General features: G+C 34.8%; 1 protein-coding gene across 2 annotated transcripts in view; it reads right to left on the minus strand.

Moving 5' to 3' along the window:
* LOC145660542 (high-affinity choline transporter 1-like) overlaps positions 1–21,018 on the minus strand; it is a 142,219-nt gene that overhangs the window by 63,992 nt on the left and 57,209 nt on the right. The gene's annotated exons all lie outside the window — the stretch shown is intronic.

Below are 21,018 nucleotides of genomic sequence, written 5' to 3' on the forward strand. Positions count from 1 at the left end.
GGACTGTTTTGTTGTATAGCGTCTCTGACAGTGGTGGACTAACGCATAGGCACAGTAGATACGTGCCTAGGGCGCCAGCGCTGAAGGGGCGCCCAAGAAAAATATATTTATAAAATCAGTTATCGAGAAATCGGTCTTCGTTTACAAAAATTACTGGACTTATTTTATAATTTTAGAATAAAGTACTAGTCTAATGTTGCACTTGCACTTTATTTTTTAAAAGCCCTGTGCTGTTTTGGTGGCTACAAGGCCACCGATTTTATTTGCTGAAGCGCCCACCTGTGTACTTACATCGTATTCGCTTCCTTTCTATTCTTTAGCAGATTAAAAATAAACAGAGGGCGCTGTCGACTTGGATTTTTTAACAAATTGTGAAAGAGTTGAAAGAAGTCAAGTATTACTCAATCATTATTGATTCTATATCTGATATTGCACATATAGATGAGCTTACTTTCGTGATATGCTATGTTCTTCGAAACAGTTGAAAGGTTTATTGAGCACCCAGGACACAAATCTGAGAAGTTAATACAAGTCGTGCTGACAGAAATTCTAAATCTTGGACTTGATATAAAACACTATAGGGGACAAAATTACAATAATGCCAACATGTCAGGAGTTTGCTCTGGATTACAGGCAAGAATGAAAGATGTTAGTCCTTTGGCAGAATATATACCCTGTTTTGCTCATTCCCTAACTGAACTTGCGCTGCTGAGTCTTGTCCTGAAGCTATTTCGTTTTTTGGTTTACTGCAGAACTTATATAACGTCAGACAGAAGGTGGGCATTTCTACTAGAACATTTGAAGACAGGTTCAACTGTTCTGGAAAAATTATTAGCAACTCGTTGTTCAGCAAGGGTAGATGCGTGTAAAGCACTTTCCACAAGCCACAGTGACATTTTTGTAGCTCTGGAGCACATTGCAATAAAAAAAAAAAAAAAAATCACAAACTCGTAGTGATGCTGATGATTACTGGCGAAAACTACAACAGAGTCGGAATTGATGTGTACTATCTGGACTAAGACCATGGAGCGATTCGATGCAGCCAATATTATATATATATATATATATATATATATATATATATATATATATATATATATATATATATATATATATATATATATAACCTACAAGCAACAGATATTGATATGAAAGAAGCAACAGAAGTAATTGCAGGATTGGAAGCATATTTGCAAATTGTTCGTACGGAGTTCGATGCATACGAAGAGGAAGCAAAGAACGTAAGTGAATGTCAGGAATATTTTGCATGACAAAGAACGGAAGAAAGTAGAAAAACTGCTCCCGGTGAAACAAAAGAGGGAGAACACGTGTTTACAGGAAGAGAACGATTTCGTATAGAGACGTTTAATGCAATTGTGGATTCCCTAATCTCTGAATTGTGCAGAGGGAAAAAGGCATACATAATATATAATATTTAATTTCCACGACTGTCAAACCATCCGAGCAAAAGTGAATGCATTGGTTCTCTATTACAAAGATGACTTAAATGACAGTTTTTCGAATGAATGTATTCATTTCAAAGCTCACTTGAAAGCGTGTGGTGTAGCCATCAAAACTGGATCTGAAATGTTCAAGTGCATTCGGACCAAAAAAAAAAAAAAACTCGAAACCATCTTATCCAATGCAGATATTTGTCTACGAATGTTTGTACCTGTGCCAACTTCGAACTGTTGAGGGGAAAGATCTTTTTTCTTGTTAAAACGCGTTAAGAATCATTTACGGTAGAGAATGCACAACAAAAACTTTCAGCTCTTAGTACTGAAAGTGAATTGTTAAGATAGATAGATTTTTGAACCAGTTGTTAGTTTATTTTCAGACGCTAAAGCCAGAAAGAAGAATTTTACTCTGTAACAAATATTGTACTATTGCCAATAATTGTTGATGTTTAAAGATTAAAGGATAGTGTTACCGTCCAAATTGTGACATGTAAAAATGGAGCCTGTAATATCCAAGGCGTCATAAATGTTTGTTTTATGTAATGTGATGAACGGAGTTCTTTTTGCTGGTGTTTCATGAGAGGTGTGTAGGTGTATGTTAGGGAAGGGGCGCCTTATGTCAGAGTGCCTAGGGGCGTCAGAAACCTTTATCCGCCCCTGGTCTCTGAAACAACTTGAGAACACATTAAGACGAAAGTGGACCATTGGGGAACTAAGGTATCGTGTATAAGAAATACAAAAGAGAAGTTTGCGCGAATTCTCTGACAGGCTTTCTACCAGAAATTTTTTCCAGGGGATCAAAGTTAGGGCCCCTATATGTGAGAGGGCTACGCTTAAAAACTATTTGCTAAAGGACGTACTCTAATCGCAATTTATCTTAGCTCCGGGCGTACAGTTCTCCGTCTCCCAGAAGTATGCCAAGAAAGAAACACTTCAGTCTGTTCAAATAAGATTTTAAAGTACAGAAATTTTCTTTTCTCTCTCTCTCTCTTTATATATATATATATATATATATATATATATATATATATATATATTAAAAGAGCATTAAATTGCATGTTTCAGTGCCCGCTGATATAAACTGCGGATTATTCAAATTTACGACCATTCCTGAGTCTATTTGCCCTGATCATGCAGCCTGCTTACTTGGCACGGAACTGACCGTTTCTAGTGCAGTGGTTCCCAGCTGGTGTGTCGCGTAGTCCCATAGAATGTGTCGTGAAATTTGAAAATCATGAAACGTTTAATAGTCAAAATCAATTTGGAGACAAATTGTAATAAAGTCAACGCCTTTAGCGACAGCAACAATCCTCGGTACTACATAGTCACTAGTTTATAGTATATAGGCATGATGTAGTTTCTTTAAAAAAAAAAAAAAAAAAGTCGTCTATGTAGTCACTATGAAGCTGAACTATTATTGGTAGAGTGGAACGAGCTTTTATAGACTCTGTCTGTGGAAATCTGTTGCCGGAGACTTCAGCGAGTCCAAAATTGCTATTCTAAAAAACTTTACTAGCATGAAACATTGCGAAGCCAGGCACTTTTTCAGGTGAAAGAACAAAGCAAACAAAGCTCAGAAGGAGCAGGGACAGAATGAGGGGTGATTAAAAGTTTATCGGAATTTTTTTAACTGTCTCAACAGCATGAGTAGGCGGTCATGAATCAGAATAATTCCAGACATACGCTAACATTCCTCTTCGCCGAGTTTGGATGACATCTCGTATGTAAGAATGTTTGGCAATGTAGCAGCTATACACTGTCATCTTGTGTTGATGAATTTGATCACAGATCTCATTCTCATTTGGCGGGATTTTCTATGACGGGAGTCATTTCAACTTGCTGCTACTCACAGGTATGTAACTCCACACTGAAAATCACACCTTTGTTGTAGACAGAATAACTAAAGCACCCACAAGTGCAGTCTCGTCAGTGCTGCCTGTTCCACGTTAAAAAAAAAAAAAAAAAAAAAAAAGCCTTTTTTGACATGCAACTAGTAACAAAATCACACAAGTATGTTGTGATGTCATGGAGGTTTATAGAGGAGGAGGTGCGTCGTCGGTCAGAAAAGGTTGGAAACCATTGATCTAGGGTGTACCACTTTAGTAATGCCTCTGTGTACATTGACATCATTCGCAATTGCCTCAATGTTTATTAATTTAATCTGATATCGCTTTGAGTCTCGGCCTCGAATTGCCTTCAACAAATTTGAATTTATATTTATAGCTTTTCCTCTCAACATCTGTTTTAACTCTTCAGTTTTCTTTAATAAAGCAGAGTTTAAACTAGGATCTTTCACACTTGCTAACACAATCAAACAAGAGAAGTGTTTCAATATTATTAATCATTAGCGAAACATAATCTCTATCAGAGTACGGCCGAGGTAAACAATGGGAAGAAGAATACAAGTTGCAAAAAATCAATTAATAGAAACCCTAAAAAGAATTATTGCAGGAAACCACTGAAATTAAAATTCCGCCACTGAAACAAGGAAAATTGTTTTAAGGTCACACGGTACAAGATAGTATTGTCTACCTCTATACATTGAAACGTCGTATGAACAAAACAAAAACGACACAGGAAAGGAGGAGGAGGAAATAAATAGTGATCCAAGGAAGTGTCTCACTATTAACTGTGCTTACGTAAGCATTAATCTATTGGCGATTATAAATTATGTCTATACATCGCGAATATGTTTAATTTAATACATTGAAAGAAGAATCTGACTTGTGAGAATTATAATAGTTGGTATCTATTCGCATTCATTTATAAATTGAATGCGTGTCACCGCGGCAGTCAATGGTTTGCGTCCCCTCTTCTTTACATTGGATTTGTGTGAAAAAGATGCATTATTCTCTAAAGTAAAAATTACCTTATTTTTATCCTTTATGTCCAACAGTTCGAAACTAAATTTCTATCGCTTTGCCCAACCCTTCGGAATAGAATTTCTAAAACTCATTCACGTAAATGAACTCTGTATTCTGTGTATTGAAAAGGTCCCACAATGCAAAATCCATGTCCGTACTGTGCATCCAACGCTTAGAAGACCAGAGCATTCCTTTTCTGCGTCAGCTATATTGAAGTTCAAGCAAATATTACTCGATTTCTGCACACCAAAAACTTCCGTGACTTACATCTAGTGGTTCAGAAGAAAAGTGTTACATAGTGCAAATTAATATCCCTTTTTCCCCTTTGGAATTGAATTCCCAAGGTATTGCTTATTCTTATTACCTGTCATACCCACTCTATATTGCAAAAAGTAATCCAAATCCATAAGATTAGGGCTCTGATGGGACCCGTAACGAATATACGTAACAAACTTTGTAGATTTTATATATACAAAGCTATGCTACTTTTAATAATAATACAAAGTCCCAGATACAACCAAAGGTACACTGAAATATACAACAATTTATTAATAACAAACTCTGGTAAAGACAGTAAAGATCATACGAAACTTACATTTATGAATGAATATGCTACCAAAAAATCTTACACAGTATTTAAGATTAAGCTGATGCCAAACAAAAACATTACTCTAGGCTTTATATACCTTCTCAAACTTCAGCACGTTATATTATTCAGTATGTTATATTATACGTATATATCACACACAATACCCTCTCATACCCCAAATATGTTAGGTTTTAATCTAATTAATATTATTTTCAGTTTTTTTTTTTTAAAGACTTTCTTCTGGGAAGCGCATCTATTTGCAATCAGTTTAAATCAGGGTTACTCTACCTGGGGGTCGCAAGAGGGTTTCATAGGGGTCAGATAATAAGCGGAAGAGGAATATATATATTAGAATCTAATAGCGGAAAATATTTTAAATATTATTTTGAATTTTGTTTTAAATATTATTTTTATATTTATACATACCGTTAAGAACAAAAAAAATAGATCTACTAAATATTTTCAACAGGTGTAGAATTGTTTAAAAATCAACTTAAATGAAAGAGGTACGATATGAAACTAATGAGTTGAGTTGAGTTGATTTTGAGTTTAACGTCCCGTTCAGCAGCGAGGCTATATGAAACGTGGACCTACTGATTAACGTGGAATCCGAACCACATGAGCTCCCGCCGGGAATCGAACCCGGGCCTCCCACGCCAAAGGCGCGTACGCTAACCGCTTAGCCACGGAGGAGCTCGATATGAAACTAATGAGAACTGCATATTGAAATACCTGTAAAATACAAATGCAACAATATATGTATATTGAAATACAATTAAAATTGAAAGCTAATGAGATACCTGAGCATGGTGTGATTTCACTAGTGTGGCGATGTCCAGTTCAATCTCCGTGGTGCACATTATAAAGTCATTTAAAATAATAACTTTTTTAACAACTGTGGAAGTTCTTTTTGACCAAAATTAGAAATCACTATTTTTTTTTATCATATGACCCAAAATTAAGGAAGTTATGAAGTTTGAAAATTTTCAAACGGCCTCCATTTTGACAGAGTATGACGGATCGGATTCGACATTTGTAATATGAATGAACTGACCAAATTTGGTTTTAATTCATTCGATTTTAGGAAAGTTACTATATCCACTATATACAAGAAATGGATTCTACTATTATAGATCGTGAGATCTCCGCAATAGGTAGGCTATATTAAAAATCCGAATTAGTCCCAGAAGCGACAGTCCTATTAGCGACAGGAAATGTTATCTGTCCTATGAGCGACCGATTCATTTACATTGAGATGATGGAAGATGATATAACTCCATCTCGTGAAATATGCTTGCCTCTGGCGTTATTAGCGCCCGAACAACCTTGGTATGAAATATGTACGTGCCAGTGATACTGTTCGTCAAATATATTTTTCCTCTATACTGTGAGTGCAAATAAAACATTTTAATTTTGAGTTAGATTTGACATAAAACATATCAAATAACTTAACGAGACAACAGGGATATTTCCATGAAAAGTACATTCCTATGTAATTATTGAAAGTCCAGTTGTAATATCCCATTTCTTCAAAAGCTCTGCTTTATGTACTTAATTTGATTCAAATCCAATTACTCACTAAACACAGTAATATATTTTATTTTGAAAAAGTTAAACATGTAAGAGTTTCGCTAACTATCTACTTTTTAGACTTCCTAAGACTCTATGAATAAAATGAAAAAAAAAAATCAATGATAAAAGACAGCTTTTGCGATCCCTTACATCTGATTGGCTATTCTCAGCCAATCCCACCAATTACAATGCAGTTCACTCTAAACAATCCAAAAGATAAACAAACTCTTTAAACTACCTTCCCCTCTATTGTAAGCTACTAAAACGTAAACTAATTGCTTAATTTGCTTTCCTCCCTTGTTTTGACTTATACATAAAAGCTTGTTGTGTAGCAATCTGAAATAATCCCTTATAACTAGACGAACTGTTAAGTCCTGCGAGAGATTTGTAACTTGTGTAATAATTTCTTCGAGTACACGTGTTTTTTTTAGATTTCTTTGATATCCTCAAATGGTGAACAACTTTTTTCCATGGCGCCCGGTGGGAAGGCAGGGGTCGCCCCCCCTGGCTCACAAAAATGTATACGTAATATACCAAACCACGTATATTATATACCAGATATACCAAACGTGATACAGCAACCATGGAAACACCCCTTCCTAGAAAATTTTCTTCGGGCGCCCCTACCTCTTTCTGATTTCTTTCTTATGCCATAAACATATTCAATCTAAACTTATGCTCCGTATCATTTTAACATGATTTTTTAAAATTATATTAGAATCTACTCTAAATATTTAGTTAGTTTTCCCCTTGATGTATTCATAGAAATTAATTCAAAATATAATGTTAGGAAAAACGTATAAAAGATTGTTAATGTAATGAGAGTATTTTCACGTATTAAATTCAGGTAGAGCGAAATTTTTCATAGTACATTTTGTTAGGTTCTAAATCACATTAGCATGAAACAAGTTAAAGAAGAGAGAACCTTATCTTTTTCCATTATCTTAGTATGAACGAATCGGTGACACATAGGGCAGTTAACAGATCGAATCGGTCGCACATAGGACAGTTAACAGTTCCTGTCGCTAATAGGACTGTCGCAAGTGGCAAGACACCAACTTCCCAGACAAACTTATCGCAAACCAGAAATTATCAGGAGGTCGATGACAAGAGAATGTGATAAAATGGAGGTCGTGATGGGAATTAGGTTGAGAACCACTGGTTTAAATAACAATAGTCTAGGCTTCATATACCCTCTCATACCCCAAGTATGTGAGGTTTTAACCTCCCCAATACTTTTTGAGGTTTAATCAAAAAATATATTAAACTAAAAAAAAAATTCTAAGCCTCAACATGTAGGTCTATCTTCATGTATGGGATATGGGCAACCACCGTTAAAGTTTCCACTATCAGTGAAGATGTCAATGGATTGATTCCATTAACGAACTAGGATGAGATAATCACTTTGGCTGTCTATTGCAAATAAACCCAATTCAAAATTCGCATTCATTCAAGAGGTTTCGTGTGTGATAAAAGACGAATATACACAATACGTACAGTCTCATTAGCATAATCCTAAAAAGAAAACAGTGTTAATAACTGTATCTACAAGATGCTACTAGACAATATGTTTTTGCATTAACGTGATTTCGTAATGCTGAATAGTATGCAGCTTCAGAACAGCGTATGTCAATAAATACATGAGAAAAGCTATTGTGTAACTTGGGAAGTCTGAGATGAAGAGAGTATTGGATGATTCGTTGATTTCATTTGATTTGAGTTTAGCGTCCCTTTCAGCAGCGAGGTTATATAGACGTGGATGTACAATTAACGTGGCATCCGAACCACATGAGCTCCCGCCAGGAATCGAATCCGGGTCTTCCACGCCAAAGGCTCGTACGCTAACCGCTTCGGTAGCTACGAGTTGGATGATCGGTAATCTAGATCGAACTCATTAAAGAGGCGGGTGTTAGAAATCTAAATTTATCGTAAAGTAAGTTTGGACAAATAAAGGGTGTTCCATAAAGCACGCAACTTCTGAAATGCTCGCCATTTCTTTTCTGGTAAGTTGACAGCGCTGAACGTTACACGATTTTCATTTCTTGTCTTTGTGGTTAGTAATCATGTTTTCTGTACTGATAGAAATGAAGCGCTTCAAGACGTTAAGAGGCTCTATCACTGCGAAATTAAAATAACCGCTAATTTTTACAGTAATTACGTGATATCTTCAAATAGATAAAAGATAATTGAAAAGTGGAACAAGACCTCCCTAGATAATGTTATTTTGCGTGAGTTACCGTTATCACGAGTCACCTAGTAGCTTCCCGTTTGCAGTTATTTAGAAAAGCGAAAATAAATGCCGATTTTCTAAATGGTTGGAAATCGAAAGCAGATAAGTGAGTCGTGATAGAATCTCACGTAAAATACTATTGTCTAGAAAGGTCTTTTTCCACTTTTCGATTATCTTTAATCTATTGGAATATATCACACAATTACTGTAAAATTAGCGGTATTTTAATTTCGCAGTGATAGGACCTCTTAACAGCTAGTTGTGATAATGAAAAAAGAGGTGATCATCAGTTTGTCCCCATTTTTTCGTATTTTTTAAAAAAGATATTGCAAAAAACAAAATATATTATAATAGCCCATGAAAAGAAGATTAGAAATTATTTATTATAATGTTGTTATAAAACTTGCTGAACGTCCATTTTCTAACGGGGAAATAGGTTCATGAGAAATATTTGACAGATTAATATTAATCCCTTCCCTCCAACTTAGTATGCGTATTTCAGTCCAAATGGAATAATAAAAACTCGACTCAAGTGTTAAATTAATGTTCACTCGTTGTCTAACCCTTTCTTCCACTGTTTTAAGTCTGTCGTTGGACATAACATGCCAGAGTTTTCTCTCTAAGTTTGTTTGTTTCTTCACTTGCATTAAATGGTTTATGCTGAAAGTCGGAAGCAATAGAAAATATTTCATGACATGCAACAATAAAAATCGGAAAATATTTAAATGTAATAATTACGAATTCATTGTTGCTAACTAACTAACTCTATGGCCTATGGAACCCGGAGGTTCAATGCCGCGTTCACATACGTTGCGGTATAATGCGGCGGAACAACAACGAATTCATTGTTGCGGTATACAATATTCCATTTTCTATAAATGTTGAACTCCCACTACTCATCTTACTATATTATTTAAATGAAAGTATATGATAAAGACTTAAAGACACAGTTCATCAAAAATTCGCGGCAATAGTTCAGTCGTTTGACGTAAGCAATCACAAAAAATATTACATTCGGGGCCGCCGCTCACCTCTTGTGCGGGGTCGTTGGTTGAATCCCAGCTTGAGCCAAATAAAATTCGTGATACACAATCGTGTGTGTGAGTTTTCTTATATTATAATTTATATGCGCTGTCAAAACAATTAGGGGTACAACCCAGAAAATACAAAAACAAGCGAGGGACAATGAAATTTCCGACGTATTTGGTTGCAGAAGTAGTTGTTTTCATCATTCAAACCATCTATGCTGGATGGTCCCCTCGAACGAACGCAGATGTGACGTCATACAATACGAGGCAGAATTTTGCAAATCATTAGGTCACTTGGGAACGCTAGTAGCAGTGGCGTATTTACGATTTTGTTTCGGGAGGGGCTTTGCTAACTTTCGGGAGGGCTTTGCCTGAAAATGTGAAAATTCTGCAAGATATTTCATATACATGACTATAGTAAGTAAGATTTCAGGGGGGGGGCTTAAGCCCGGTAGCCCTCCCCCTAAATACGCCACTGGCTAGTAGTATCACTTTGACGAGTAGTGGATGGAGATAAACTGATTGTGTTGTAGTGTTGAATAGAAACAATGATAACATAATACGAATTTAACGAAATCTATGCTATACAGAGCCATAGGTAAAACTGAAGCTGAGCGCACACAACATGTAGTAGATGAGGCCCTCGAGGTGTCTCACAATATCATCTCCAGACTTTGGACATGTTTTCAATAGACGGGACCAATACGTCGGAGGCCAAGACAAGGTCGCCCACGCAAAACGACAGCAAGAGAAAACCTTACTTGGGATTCTCGGTTCGGAGGAACAGGCGGCAAAGTGCAACTGACTTGTAATGTAGAATTATATATACTGACAAGAGGACACAGGGTGTCAACCTAAAACGTTCACAATTCGTTCCGAAAAGGAGAGTTCTACGCACGAAGGCCGATGATGTGTGTCCATGTAACTGGCCAAACAGCGTAGACCCCGCTAAAACTAGATTGCTGAATATGGTAAGTGGGGTCATGTAGAGTGGAGTATTGTTGTTCTCAAACGAGTCATGTTTCAGCTCACAATCGGATAACCGACTCATTCTTATCTGGAAGAAACGTGGATTACGAAATTATCCACTTCATGTGCAGAAAGTATCGCAATATGGAGGTGGTAGAGTAAGTGTGTGGGTCGGACGACACACAGCCCTACTGATCATCTAAAACGGTATACTAAAAGGTCAGCTGTGCAGAGATGAGATCCTTAGACTTCACGTTCTTCCATGACTTCAGCAATTGGCAATAGTTTTATTTTTATGTCAGACGTCACAAGCCCGTGTGGTAGATACGGCGCTGGAGGCAGAAGGTATCGAAGGATGGCGAGGTCAGCGTCCCATTGATCACTTATGATGCACACACGGCGGACGAATTGCTGCTAGGCCAGCACCATACATAATTCTGCAACAGGTGGAAATGACCCTAATGGAGGAGTGGGGAAACGCCCATTACGCTAGAATATCGTCAACCAAATATATGTGCAGTAGTTGTAGGAGACCATACAGATTATTACAGGTAACTACATAGATGTGTCATTATGCAAATGTCCACTTCTGTCCGGTACTGTGATGCTTGTATGTCATCTTCTTGTGAGTGTTTTTAACTGCATAATCACATCCATCTGCGTAGTGTACAGATATATTCACGAACAATAAACTCTTGAAAATACACTTCATAAATATTAATTAATGTTAGTTTAAATGAATGAAGTGAGTTATTCGACACAAGTCTTAGTGTTCATTCATCATCGTATTAAATCGTGGTTCTTCGCCAAGAATCTGTGATAAATCTTTAAGTACAGGAGAGGTTACGATCTACAAAATATGTTTCAAGCATATGACAAAATAATTTGATGAATTTATTTGATCGGTGCGAGGAATGTCCTCCAATATAGATCTATAATGTCAGCGTTTAGGTCACGGTTTAATTTTTAGCATTGGCAACCAAATTCCTATGTCTGATACCGGTGTAGTGGGAAACAATGAACTTTTAAACTCTGTCCCACACTAGCAACATATCCGCTGAATCACAATGGAGAATCGCTGAAAGACAGGTAGGGTATTGACAGAAATGTAGGGTATTAAAGCCAACTGTGAATAACAATGAACAAAGCAGAATATTTACGTGCTTATTAGTGACTCTTCTGGAAATAAAGGTAATAAGAAAGATGGAAATTTAACTGGAGTTATGGACCAAGCAGAGCTTTTGCAAAGAAGCAAAACTGAATCTAGTAGCTATAAAGGGGCCACCCAGCAAAAAAAGGAAGTTCGATGTTGGTACCTAAACCACCGAACCGATATCTTTGAAAGTGAATTAGAATGTATGCCGTATTTTAAAAATAAAACAGACTATCATGTGGTTTGGAAATGCCCGTTGCTCACGAAGCGATTGCTCAGGAAATTGTGACTGAACGGAGCTGTAATGATAGAAACAATACTGACGTTGGAAATAATATGAAAACAATATGCAGTTGTAATCATAAAACAGGATAGCCCACATAAAACTAGCCTGGCATGACAATACCGAATGCCTGGCCGGGCTACTTTTATGTTGGCTACCTCTAGATGTAAACAACAACTGTACTTTTAAATATATAAGCAATGTGAGACCAAGTGGGAACCGTAATGATTATGTTAATTCCAGAAGCAATACATCAAATAGAAAATATATACATCAAAAATATATTAAATAGGTGCTACTTGAATAATAGCAATTTCATTCGTTGTAGTAGCAATAAGATAAATAGGTATCAAAGTCGAATAGGTTGTGGGCTCACAAAATAATCCGCTATTTAATGATATGGCGGCTTGAACAGGTAATATACCTAATACCATTGTTCTGTTATGAACTTAATAATGTGAATGTGCCATTCGGTGTATATTTTTTATGTTATGCAAACTTGGAACTTTGGCGTGCGAGACCTGAGTTCGATTCCCGACAGGAGCTCGTAATTCGAATCCCACATAAGTATAGGTAAATGTCTCATATAACCTCGCTGTTGAAAAGAACGCTAAACTAAAATCAAATCAAACTTTGAGCCCAACTTATTTGGAATGTTAAAAACTGTTCGTGCCGTGGAACGGTAGTCATGGTAACTACTGTATGTATTGTATTCATGAGATTCCTTTGTGTAATTTTCATAAATTTTGATTAATATTCGAAACGAAACACATGAAGAATGACAATACAATATTTCATGAATACAAGGTTTTATTTAATGTTGACTATCTCACTGATTGCATTTGATTTAAGGTTTATTACATTTATTATGATCCTTCTTAATTCGTTTAAAGCTTTACTATATGCACCTTAATCCCAACATTCTAAACGTTATCTTTATATTTTATATTTTATTGTTATTTATCACTAATAATCTTTGTAAGAAGCCTTCTGGCCTTAACTGAGGCATCCGAAAAATTATCTCAAGCTTTTCATGAATTATATGTTTTATCTTAGGTTTTGGCTCCAAATTTTGCTATCTTAATTAACCTGTAAATCCGATAAGTGATCAATGTAGGCTAATCTGCTGACATTTTCAATTATGCAACTGTATATGAATTGGGTTTATTTCCTTTGACCCAATTTAATTCATTCAAAATAACATGTATGAAATTTTATACTTACAATAACATTTTGTTCTATGTCCATATCTAACCAAACAAACAAATATTTGAATTTACGTAATAAAGGAAAATAAACTTTGTTAAATATATAAGGATTATTAAGTATAAGGAGAAATATTTATTATGATATCCTTCAAATTGTTACAAGAATAAACATATTCTATATTATAAAAGAGAACGTACAAATCCTTTGTTCCCTCATCACGCTAATACGGCTGAACCAATTTCTTTTATTTTTGGGGGGTTATTAGGATTTGGACCCTAGATGGTTTTTATCATATCACTTTAATTTTTAATTACCAGTGTCTTGAGATAATTGACCATTCAAGTGTCCATACGTACAAATCCTTTGTTATTAGTTCATCATAGGTAAAAATAAACGTATTTATATGCAACCCGCATGACCGTGTCACTCGGCGGGTTAACATAAATGACAGGCGCTATAATGTTAACATTTACTGCAATTTGAAAGCGAAAAAGTAAAAATTATCTAAGTAACAAAGTTTATTGCGTTCCGGGGTGACCGCAGCGAAGCGGGGCGGGTTAACATAAATGACAGGCGATATAATGTTAACATTTACTGCAATCTTCTATGGTTTTTATCATATCACTTGAAAGCGAAAAAGTAAAAATTATCTAAGTAACAACGTTTATTGCGTTCCGGGGTGACCGCAGCGAAGCGGGGTGAACGCTGCTAGTATTGTATATACATTTAATATATTCTTAGTAATTCATACATAAGAATATCTGATATACAATGTCCATTCATTAAATAACCATCAAGACATTTCGAATATCAACCAGGGTGATTTACAAAATTATATTTTCATTACAATTTATGTGGTTACCATTATTTAGTAGTTAATTACACAATCATAGTATGTAATTCTACTTTATAAGGGGTGCTTTAAATTGTGTATTACTTTGTAAGTAGATATTATTTATTGTATAATTATTGTTATAAAAAATGAATGCTACTAAGCAAATATTGATTGAAGATTACGTCCATCGACAGCAAGCTAGTATATAGATAAATTGACCAATGATAAATTGTTGGAAAGGAATTTCAAAACATTAATTAGTGTCAGTATAAATGAACGATCTGGGTGATTAAATACAAATCCTAGTATCAATTGATCATCGTAGAGGGTTCCCAATTATTTTCATTTCATAAAACTAAAATCAGTCAAATATAGGGTAAATTTACTATCTTCCTACTTAAAAAATATATACATATTTCAAGATAATTTTCGTAAATATATATATATATATATATATATATATATATATATATATATATATATATATATATATATATATATATATATATATATATTTAATGTGATATGTATGTTCTTTGAGTCTTTTTCACTAACTCTACTGCTTCGGATTAAAATCAGTCAAGAATGAGGGATGAGTTTAACCAATCACAAATCTTAAGAGATGTTTTATGGAAACTTACATAAAAAGAATATTTGAGTTTGGTGCAGTAATATGGCGTATATTTTCTCTGAGAGTTCCCAATCATCCTCATTGCTCAGTGTTAAAATTAGCCGATAACAAGGGAGTATATTTATCATATCTTCCCGAGTAAAAAAAAAAAAAGTTAAAATTTTATTTTAAAAAATATTCTACTTTCATGATTTTTGTTTTGTTTGAGATTAGAGACTTACTACAATTGTTAGAGATTGAAATGAACTGAAATATTTCAGTTTATTGTCCCACGAGTATGTCTTTTCGGCTAAGGGAAATGACGATTAAAGCAAGTGAATGATGATGGAAGAGTTGGTGGAATGAGAAAGTGGGAGGAAACGGGAGTAGCCCGACAAAATCCACGGACACGATGATGTCCTCGATAAACTTACTTGGCCGGAGATAGAACCAGGGACTCCACGCACCAAAGGTAAGCGTTCTACCAGTCAGCCACACTGTCAGTCTTATTTCTTAGAGATTGAAATAAGTCAAGAAGAATTTGAGTTCTTCCATCTTGCGAAACCATGTTTATCATCATTTTCTTAAAAATACCAGATATTCGTGAAATGTTACATACCAGTATGCATTTTTTCATGCTTCTCAATTGAACATATTGCTTTTGTCATCAGTCAGGAGAAAGAGAAAAATACTCCCCAATTTTATGAAACAAGGTTTCTGCAGTATTAGAAGCTTAAGAATTATTTCTGTTTCTTAAGAATTATTTTGATGAAGAGCACTGGTGATGAAAAACTCGAAGTAAAACAAAGAAAAATTTACACTGGTTTCTACACTGCACATCACCACCACTACTTCTACTGTTAATAAAATAAAATAAATATTAAAAATGAGCTCTTTTATATTTCGATTTCCTCCAAGATATTGTTAATTTTTGACCTATACAGAGAAGAAAACATGCAATGAAACCAATGAAATCGTGTCATATGACACATATCTGTGCATAAAACCTGTATTAGATGCACCCCACGTTACATAGTGTTACGGAAATTTAACGAGTCAGTGTATATACTTCTGTGAGTCTTTATTAACTTCTTTCAGCAAGTATTGAATATATATAAACAGTTTAATTTGAATGATGATTCACTATATTCTTAGACCCTTGTCATTCATAACTTGCTAACATTTTTGTCCGTTCGTGACTAGCTGACAGCTCCTTTAGTTTTATTTATAAATAAAAGTGTCACTTACTCATAACCATTGTCATAATATACTGGAATTGTTTTTAAAAAATGTTGTATATAATACGAAGTACATGAATATGTATGATTCATTAGAATAAAATTTTATGACAACTTTTAAGCATATTGTTTTTGTTAATATATTTGAGAAGCTGTCTTTAAAATAATAAATTATTCACATTATATCTAAATTGACATTCATGAAATTAAACCAAGACTACTTTTATATCTATACTAATACTAGTAATACTGTACGTTATAGGAGCGATTTTTTTCTTAAGGGTGGAAATTTCATTACCTTATTTGTCACTATTCTCATTCCCAACTAACAGAAGTAATTCCTGAGCTTCCCAAAAATCGCTTGCCTTCATTCATGAAAATCTTTTGATTATTATTATTATTATTATTATTATTATTATTATTATTATTATTATTATTATTATTATTATTATTATTATTGGTGCACATTCCTTGTTTCAGAAAGGCTATGAAGAAATGAGGTTACCAACAAGTAGGCCTATATTATATAATTTTTGTAATACTCTCTGTGGACTTGAAACTAGCCAAGTAGCAATACAAGTCACTAAATTCTTGTATTATCAATGGGTTAAACTTGTAAAATCTTTATAAGCTTGTTAAATCCATACATTTAAATCTAATTTTGTTTGATTTAATCTCTAGGAAAGTTATGAAAAATATATATTTTTTTTAATATCTCACTTTCTCGCGAAGTCCGTGTCCCTGACATTTGTCGGGACTGCCATTCCCTTAGGAGTGGTCCTGATGATACGTCTAGATTCAATGTTGGTTACACATTCAAACACACCCAAATTGTACGTCATATCAATTTTGAAATGCATTTGGTGGGTTTCTAAGAACACAAATGATTACCCTTTTTTAACTCAACTTGAGGAAATTTAACTGTGGTGTGGATAGCTGATAGCACAATAATCTAATCACGTACTTGAGACCATTTGTATGTATTCTGTTTATAAATATAATGGGTTTGATTGTTATAATATAGTCATCTTGGACCCCTTAGCTTATGAGTCAATTTTGAGTAATCTTCACGATTATAAGATAAATCAGCAAGAAAAGTATAGTAACAAACCACACTAATCACAGGGAAGGCATTCTCGCGGTTACTTAATTTTCTCAATTCTTTATTTTTGACTGGGGCAATGCCAAAGGCGTTGCTTATAGTTATTTATTTTACTCGGTTCTTTATTTTTCTACAGGGTAACACCCAAGGTGCTGTTTGCCGTCATTTCTTCTATTCAGTTCTTTATTTTCTGACAAGGGCAACACCGAAGGCGTTCCTCATGTCAGTTACACAGGAATAAACGGGAACAATACCCAAGGCATTGCTCTCCGTTATTTACTCTACTTGGATCTTATTTTCAAATATTCTGCATAAACAATATTCTTCCTCGACAATGCCGCGAATTTCTGCTAGTAAGAGGGGAAAACGTCTCCAAATATAATGTTTTCAATCTAAAGTGAAAGAACTTTTTTTAAATCCGATGAGCCGTTTGAGCTGTACGTACACACTTTATGCGCTCAATGTTAAATGAAAATGCAATGTTGCCATTTACCTGGACCCACAACACAAGTGATGAAGTTACTGTTTGAAATGGGGGCTGGCCATCGACACGTTAGTATAAAATACAGTAACTTCATTTTGTTGCAACTCTGATAATAACAGTTACCCTATGTCAGGGGACTTTTGAGACACCCTGAATATACATATAATGTACGTATGGGCGGTATGTAAGTCAACACTGTTGGTTTGACATACTTATAAGTAACTATCGAAGAATCTGTAGGATACTTTTTTTGGGGTCCTTATTCTAAGGAGCAAGGAGGGCGATTTAAAAGGGGAATTGATATACAAAATAAGAGGAACTTTGGAGCTCCTCATGTTACGAAAATGAAACTCTGTATGTAAAGCCATTTTCAAAAACCAGTGATCACAAACTATGGCTTAAAATATGGAAAAAGAGTGCTCTGAAGATAATAGACCCTAGGATCACTAAGATGTGTGTGGGAGGGGATGACATGTAAAAAAAAATCGAAAACGACCCGTATTAGTATCACATCCATAGTTTTCGGTGTCACCGAGGTGAATAGTGACAATCCAGATACCGTTTAGGTCCAAGTTCAGCTCACCGGCATAAGGGGGAGAAGATATGAAAAGTAAAATGCTCAAAATGATCGAGATTAGTGTCTAAGCCATAGCTTGGAGCTCGCTAAGGTGATTGGTGACAGTTCCAATGAGAAGGTGCATGCCGGCTGTTCCGGGAACGCCAAACGTCTTGTAAATTATTCTACTCAGTTCTTTGTTTTCAAATATTGTGCACACATTATTCTTCTCGTGCAACGGCGGGTATTTCAGCTGATTATATACAAAATCTTTGAACATCCTTTCATTCTTGATAGATTTCAACTCAAGAAGTGAGAATAACTAAGAAGTATCAGTGAAAATATTACCTCACACTGCATCAAAATTAAATAATTTTGACGAAAGTTGTCGAAGAAAATTATTTTCTTAGATTATTTAAACAAGACAAGTAGGATTACCCACAAGACGAGACAATTTTCGTTATGAGATACTAGATGAGACAGAGATGTACCGAAAGAAACATAATACCGTTTCCAATACATCACTTTCACGATACGTTTTCGAGACAAGACAGCCTCATTTCTTGTTTTGCAGGTAACCTTAAAAGAAACTTGGAAATTGAGGAACTCGCCTCCTTTTACTCGCGTATCCTTTGTAGATTTCAATCACAAGCAGTGAGGATGGTCTCCGGAATTCCAAAAAGAGAATATATCAAAATCGAATAATTTTTAAGTACACCTTATATTATGCTAGAAAATTCTTTAATTATAACATTATATCTTGGCTTAAAGCCGCAACATGGGGTGAATTTAACACTCTTATTCTTGAAGGATTTCAACCTCAAAGAACAGACTTCTTCCAAGTTTGGATGAAGGTGCATGGCTTTATTTAACTGAAAAAAATTATTGAACCAACTCCACTGAAATTTTCGTCTATATCTTCATTGCAACCTCAAGATTATTATAGAGTATTTACCATCTTACTTAATTTTTAGATTCTATGAAGGTAAATATGAGCATAAAAGATGGAGAAAGAAATTTAAATATTTAATGTTAGTGACACTGTGAATTGTACATTCAATATGTTATTATTATTACTGGAAATTTTCATCGCCTCATCCTTTACTAATTTCATTATCTTTTATTAAAAAATTGATAAATGTTTACGAAATTCATGCGAAATATTTTTCTAAAATTAAGGAGGGGATAAATTCATTCCCTCATTACACACTGATTTCCACCCAAATCACTAGGGATTCTGGAAAAGCAACATAGAACATATACACTATCATCTAACAGAATCAAATATGTTTACAAAAGCTCACGTGAAACATGTTTCTTAAATCTTGAGTTAAATTCACTTCCTCGTTCTAGGCTCACTTTGCACCCAAACTGTTGGGATGATTGCAAAGCCTCAAAAGAATGTGTGTCCTATTTCTCCAAAGTTTTTGTTTTTAACTAACGTTAAGATATATACGTCAAATTACATCAAAATTCGAAAAATCTTGTGAAAGTTTCGAGAAAAAATTATTTTCTTATTATTTAAATAAGGAAAGTTAAAAATTTTTGAGGAAGCTTACCCGTTTAACCGTTACCGATTTCAACCACAACCGATGGGAACGATCGAGATGCCTTAAAGAAGATATATACTATCTTTTAAAATCAAAATCGAATAATTTCACGTAGTTTGTACCGAAAAATTGTAAGGAAACTTCAAATATAAGATGGATTTTATCTCCTTATTTCTGGTGAATTGCAAATCCAAATAGAGTTATTTCGGAGGGAACCAGATACAATTTCTCATTAAAATATGCTACATTTTACGAGAGTTTTCATAGAACGGACGGTCAAATAAACAAATGCCAGATAAATCGTCTGATAGAAGCCCGCTACGCTCACTTCAATTAACAACTTCTCTTTTCCTTTTAGTTGTTTACCGACAGCCATGAGATAGAGTGTGAATGTACTGTACAGTTTCTGGATGTGAGAAAGGCATTTACTTATATCCTAACTTTGGAAAAAACTTGTTTTCATTGCGACTCAAGTGCGAGAGAATTTGAATTCGAATCAGCAATTTTTTTTACAGTCCGCAGCAAAAAAACCTGCAACATGAGCATGTAAGTTTATTGTGAAACTACGCCTAACAGCGCAGGGAATCTACATAACGTCTAAATGGCACGAATCACGCCAGGAGAAACCTCGGCGTCCCCCCCCTGCACACTTATTTTAGAGCAAAAGATTTCGCCATTGCATAATAAACTTACATGCTCATGTTGCAGGTTTTTTTGCTGCGGACTGTACCAGAAATTTATATGCATTTTTATTTATTTATTTATTTTGTATTTCAATATGCCGGTTCTCGTAAGCTCACCAAAGTGAAACCGTGCAAACTATTATTAATTACTTAGATAAGGAACGAACTAGTATAGGCAATGCACTGTTCACTCAGGATTAGAGATGCAAAAAAGCCGGCTTTTTTGAATCGATGGTTTTTTTCACATAAAAAGCCGGCTTTTTGGGAAAAAAACGAGAATTTTGGAAATTTTGGCTTTTTTCAACTTCATGATTTTTCCTATCTAAATAGCTTTCTTATAGTATATTCTATAGTTAGATAAGAATTCCATGACCTGAATGTGATATTTCGCTCTGAAATTCACCATCAAGATGGATGGAGCACATGTTTTACGAATTAAAGCTAACATGAAGAATGTAGTATTTCAGGGTAATTTTAGAGGCTATTTAACTTTATTTTAACTTTTGAGTTATCGACATCTTTTTTCTTCTCTAGTTTGTCATCCGTGTTTCATTTCTAAGAGCTTTTAGTACTCTAGCTTCTAGCGCAAAAGTTAAACTTGCCCGT

This window comes from Thermobia domestica, chromosome 1 (assembly GCF_964235325.1).
Source record: "Thermobia domestica chromosome 1, izTheDome1.hap1.1, whole genome shotgun sequence".
Classification (NCBI taxonomy): Eukaryota; Metazoa; Arthropoda; class Insecta; order Zygentoma; family Lepismatidae; genus Thermobia; species Thermobia domestica.